General features: G+C 39.4%; 1 long non-coding RNA gene across 1 annotated transcript; it reads right to left on the bottom strand.

Moving 5' to 3' along the window:
- Positions 1 to 711: 711 nt before the first annotated feature.
- On the bottom strand, positions 712 to 3,472 carry LOC132659484 (uncharacterized). The gene is made up of 2 exons (XR_009600006.1): positions 3,341 to 3,472; positions 712 to 3,007 (listed from the first exon to the last, which is right to left on the bottom strand). It is a non-coding gene; the product is annotated as an uncharacterized LOC132659484 (long non-coding RNA).
- Positions 3,473 to 6,368: the final 2,896 nt, after the last annotated feature.

A 6,368-nucleotide genomic window follows, 5' to 3' on the forward strand; every position in this document is an offset into this window, starting at 1 on the left:
CAGTGGCTAACTTTATTTTGGGGGGCTCCAAAATCACTTCATATGATGACTGCAGCCATGAAATTGAAAGATGCTTACTCCTTGAAGGAAAGTTATGACCAACCTAGACAACATATTAAAAAGCAGAAACATTACTTTGCCAACAAAGGTCAGTCTAGTCAAGGCTATGGTTTTTCCAGTAGTCATGTATGGATGTGAGAGTTGGACTGTGAAGAAAGCTGAGTGCTGAAGGATTGATGCTTTTGAACTGTGGTGTTGGAAAAAACTCCTGAGAGACCCTTGGACTGCAAGGAGATCCAACCAGTCCATCCTAAAGGAAATCAATAGTGGGTGTTCATTGGAAGGATTGATGTTGAAGCAGAAACTCCAATACTTTGGCCACCTCATGTGAAGAGTTGACTCATTGGAAAAGACTCTAATGCTGGAAGGATTGGGAGCAGGAAGAGAAGGGGACGACAGAGGATGAGATGGCTGGATGGCATCACTGACTCAATGGACAAGGGTTTAGGTGGACTCCAGGATTTGGTGACGGACAGGGAGGCCTGGCATGCTACAGTTCATGGGGTCCCAAAGAGTCGAACACAACTGAGTGACTGAACTGAACTGAACTGCTCAAATGGGTAGGTTTAAGGTAGGATTCAGATATACCATGTTTCTTGTTCAATGCCTCTAATAAACCCATGAGCTAATAGAAACAACTAGAATAAGAAATTTTAAATTCGATGTTTTTTTATTCAAGCATTGAATATTCACTGATACAAGTAAGCACTATTTTAGGTGTTTGGGATACAAGGTTGGATTCGATATAGTCTTTGTCTTAACAATAATATAAAAGGGAAATTTAAATAAAAACCACAATCCATAGTCATCAGTTCAGTTCAGTTCAGTTCAGTCACTCAGTCATGTCCGACTCTTTGCGACCCCATGAATCACAGCACGCCAGGCCTCCCTGTCCATCACCAACTCCCGGAGTACACTCAGACTCACGTCCATCGAGTCTGTGATGCCATCCAGCCATCTTATCCTCGGTCGTCCCCTTCTCCTTCTGCTCCCAATCCCTCCCAGCATCAGAGTTTTTTCCAATGAGTCAACTCTTCATATGAGGTGGCCAGAGTACTGGAGCTTCAGCTTTAGCATCATTCCTTCCAAAGAAATCCCAGGGCTGATCTCCTTCGAAATGGACTGGTTGGATCTCCTTGCAGTCCAAGGGACTCTCAAGAGTCTTCTCCAACACCACACTTCAAAAGCATCAATTCTTCAGTGCTCAGCCTTCTTCACAGTCCAACTCTCACATCCATACATAACCACAGGAAAAACCATAGCCTTGACTAGGGGGAACTTAGTCGGCAAAGTAATGTCTCTGCTTTTGAATATGCTATCTAGGTTGATCATAACTTTCCTTCCAAGGAGTAAGTGTCTTTTAATTTCATGGCTGCAGTCACCATCTGCAGTGATTTTGGAGCCCAAAAAAATAAAGTCTGATGCTGTTTCCACTGTTTCCCCATCTATTTCCCATGAAGTGATGGGAACAGATGCCATGATCTTCATTTTCTGAATGTTGAGCTTTAAGACAACTTTTTCACTCTCCCCTTTCACTTTCATCAAGAGGCTTTTTAGTTCCTCTTCCCTTTCTGCCATAAGGGTGGTGTCATCTGCATATCTGAGGTTATTGATATTTCTCCCGGCAATCTTGATTCCAGCTTGTGTTTCTTCCAACCCAGCGTTTCTCATGATGTATTCTGCATAGAAGTTAAATAAGCAAGGTGACAATATACAGCCTTGACATACTCCTTTTCCTATTTGGAACCAGTCTGTTGTTCCATGTCCAGTTCTAACTGTTGCTTCCTGACCTGCATACAGATTTCTCAAGAGGCAGGTTAGGTGGTCTGGTATTCCCATCTCTTTCAGAATTTTCCACAGTCAGCAACAGTACAGAATCACAATTTCCTCATCATTCCCTCCTGTATCTTTTCTTTCTCTTTGCTTTACTGACCTACAATAAGCAGTTGTTTTATTTCTAAGATTCTATTGACAATGCTGTGCCTTCTTTCCCTTTAATTTTATTTGTCATTATGTTCTACTAATCCCTCCTCTGTCTCTAAATAACACCTTGCTTTCTCATCTATGCCCAACCCTATTAAGGATAATGTTTTTATTATTTTTTAGTCGTTTGTAAAAAAGTTGGGAGATCAATCCACATACACTCCTTCTGTAAAATTTCCTCTAAAATAATGCCTTACCAGACTGCCCACATTTCACATTGTGAAATTAATGTGCAAATCACAGTCATAACAAGGAAAATATAGTCACACACTGGTTTATTCAACCACAACTATGCATTTTTGAAAAAACTAAATTCAGTCAAGGTCAATTCTTTATGAAGTGTGAAGAGCCAAGACACAAAGCACCACCCTGCTCTTGCTCATTCACCTTCCACAACTTATTTCAAGTTTTACCTGCAAAGAGACACTGTTAGGATAAAAATATATTATCAGGGAGAAGTAGCATGTCAACCCACTAGCACACAGAAAAACCGTGTAATACACTAGCAATAGCACATATTTGCACAGATTTCATCAGCTCAGCTCAGAATATAGCATTTTAAAAGTACATTTTTGGCAGAGATGATTGGGGATGACTAAGCCAACAACCTTAGTGCCTAGAGAGAGGGATACTAAAAATCTTATCTATTTCACAAATTTGCCTACACTCTTTAAAGTGTTAAGATAACATCTAAGTTCTCTCAAAGAGTCCAGCAAGAAGCCATCAATTCCAGGGAAGTGGCATTAATCTCACATCTAACTTATTTGCTAGAAGGGCAGCACTCACTAAAGGTGTACTCACAAGAGGTCATCTCCCTCTTTTTAGGGAGCCACAGGACAGAAGGAACATTCATCGACATCTGACCTTTTTACAGACCCACGGAAGAGGAACTTCACAGCTAGATGCATAGAGACCACTTTTGCTGATGGTGCCACAATTCTGTACCCAGCTATTTGAAGTAATTCTGTAAGGAACCAGAAAAATCAATCACTTAAGGTGACGTGCAGAGTAAAGAAAGTTCTAAGGTGTGAAAAGATAAAAATGAGCAAATTCTTTCTCCCATTCAAACCTCACTTCTCTCAGCTTCCAAAACTGGAGAATAAAAATTACTCGTTATCCTCTTTAACATGTCCTTTCTTTTTTTCTTGCCCTTATCAACTATTGATTTCCTTCCTTGTTTCCTTTTCCTTTCTTCTCCTCTCCATCCATTATCCTTAGTCTATTTCCCCAGACATATAATTTCTTTTCCCCTTTTCTTTTCTCTTCTCTCTCTCTGCACTCTTTTGAAGCCCCTTACCTTGAGACATTTAAAGCTGATGCATCTTCCCATCTCCAGCCAGAACTGTTTCTCAGACCAATCCAGTAAAATTCCTGACTGAGAAGATTTTGGAGCTAGATCTAAATGAGAGGTTGCAGAAGATGAAAAAAGGTAAGAAAAAATGCAAAAAGTTTAAAAAGAGATGTAGAGTCATGGTAATTATTCCTTACACCCTCTCTCATTACTGTTATTTATGATCCTTCCCCAGATTGCTATGTTGAAGCTCTAATATCACAAAGTGATGGCATTTGGAAGTAGCCTTTGGGCAGTAATTAGGTTTAGATGAGGTCTTCAGGGTGGGACCCACACTAAAAATGGGATTAAAGTGAAAGTGAAGTACTCTTTGTGACCCCATGGATAGTAGCCTGTACCAAGCTCCTCCATCCATAGGATTTTGAAGGCAAGAGTACTAGAGTGGGTTGCCATTTCCTTCTCCAGGGAATCTTCCCAACCCAGGTCTCTTACATTGTAGATGGACTACCGTCTGAGCCACCAGGGAAGTCCTAAAAATGGGATTAGTGCTCTTAAAGAAGAGGAGAAGGCTTCCCAGGCGGCTTAGTGGTAAAGAATCCACCTGCCAATAACATAAGACATAAGATATGTGGGTTTAATCCCTGGATCAGGAAGATCCACTGGAGGAGGGCATGGCAACCCACTCCAGTATTCTTGTCTGGAGAATCCCATAGACAGAGGAGCCTGGCAGGCTACAGTCCACAGGATAACAAAAAGTCAGACATGACTGATGCGACTTAGCATGCAGTCTCTCACCACCACATGAGAGTGCAGCTGTCTACAAGCCAGGAAGAAGTTTCTCACCAGAAACCAAGTCTACCAGCATCTTGATCTTGGACTTGGCCTTCAGAACTCTGAGAAAGAAATGTCTGTGGCCTAAGCTCCCCCACCTTGTCTTTGGTTTATAGCAGTCCTAGTGGACTGAAACAACCACCTACTACAAATAACTACTCTCTCTTTCAAACCTTCATTCTAGAGATGTGTTGGTTGCAGACTGCAATACTTCCTAGAATTGAACTTCATGCCTATAATTACATTCTTAGATCATGACAGATAAGATAGCTATTACATCTCTACCTTCCAACGCAACTTCTTCCTTGATTAGATGGAGCACCAAATAGGTATTCAGATAAATACCAGATAAATACATATTCAGATAACTTTGAAAGAAGAAAAGCTAAATACTGCTGTGAACACAGTCATATTTCACATCATCATTTAACATATATGTTATTATTAAACTTGCAACAATGTATTTGTGGTGTTGTTTTTTCCCCACTAAACTCCCATTCTCCAAGTCCTCATCAATCTTGCATACGGCAAGAAAAAATAAACACAGTTCTTAGGGAAAAAGCTGATGGTAAGATTAAGTTGGTTATACTCTTTACCTGTCCCAAGCTACCCACTAGAACAGAAATAAGATTCTTTGCTCTGTTGAGTCTGACCAGCAAACGAAGGAGTTTATATCCTAATGGAATTGTCTCTAGAAATAAAATGAAATCAAATGAATAAAGGTTAAACCCCAGAAGATTAATTTTGTATAGGATTTGGTGCTCGTGTAATAAATATATTTAGCAACAAGTAAACTACCACCTTGGATATGGCCCTATATTCCCAGCAAGTACTTAATTGTGTATGCTGGTTGGGGGACAGAGTCTGAAGTGTAAAGGAAGGGTAAGGTAAGGTAAGGTGAAGTCACTCAGTCGTGTCCGACTCTTTGCGACCCCATGGACTTCTCCATCCATGGGATTCTCCAGGCAAGAATACTGGAGTGGATTGCCATTTCCTTCTCCAGGGGATTTTCCCGACCCAGGGATCGAACCCAGGTCTCCTGCATTGGAGGCAGAAGCTTTAACCTCTGAGCTACCAGGGACTGAAATGACATCCTAATTTCCAGATTATCTGGGAACCTTTTGTGCATTACTTAAACAATTTGCTTAAAATGATTATTTAAATTAAGAAAAAAGTGAGTTTAGCCTCATTCTTCCAATGGGATTATAAGAAAAACTGTCCATCTCTTTCGTCTTCACATTTCAGTGGGAGGAATGACAGCTAACGAAACACAGAAATGAATAGACTTCATTCATTAAATAAATAAATAGATATAAACACAGACCTCAATTAGAGTCTGAAGAGCTGGGATTCGATAATACTCACAAACTCCAATCCTACACTTGATCACTACTCTCAAGATCCATACAATTCAAAGTCACATGATTCTGCCAGCTTACTACTTCTCCCTGATGAGGCTGGACAGGGCAAATGTTTACTGGATCACTCTCACTTGAAAATCAACATCCCACTTGAAAGAAGCTTTTGGAACCAGAGTGCGATTATCTATAGGGTTCTATGGACTCATGAATGATGTGTACATGTTACAGCATAAAAGCATAAACAAGAGTGTTTATTGCAAGGGTGTGACCTCAGAAGGCTTATCTTGCGGAGAAGGTGTGAACTAGAGCAATGAGGTGCTATGTCACTTTAGAACTAGTAATGTTTGGTTATACCTTAGAGAGGAAGAAGTACAAAACCTAAAAGCAAAATGAAGACAGAACACAAACAAATGAAATCAGATACTTTTTTTCTTTCCTTTTCATTTTATTTTTAAGGTCAATATTTATGTCTTACACACGCACACACATGCTTTTGCAGGCAATTTTTTTTTAGTTTTTATTTTTAAATTATAATTAAAATACTGCTAAGGTATAGAACATACTCCTTACACTTCCGATATGAACATGGTTTACAGGATATAACTAAGATATTTCAACCTATATGGAGATAAACTACTAATATACCAAAGCTAAATTGGATATATCTTTGATTGGCTAACTTAATTTCAGGGACTATATACTAAATAACTAACTTCAAGAAAATAATTCATATAAATGTTTGTAGCTGCTTAAAATTTGGAAATAAGATTTTTTTTAGAAATACGAAAACAGTTAAGCTAAAATATATTTAGAATTTTTAAGGTAAGTATCTGAAATCATTT

The sequence above is a fragment of the Ovis aries genome, chromosome 3, assembly GCF_016772045.2.
Source record: "Ovis aries strain OAR_USU_Benz2616 breed Rambouillet chromosome 3, ARS-UI_Ramb_v3.0, whole genome shotgun sequence".
Taxonomy (NCBI): domain Eukaryota; kingdom Metazoa; phylum Chordata; class Mammalia; order Artiodactyla; family Bovidae; genus Ovis; species Ovis aries.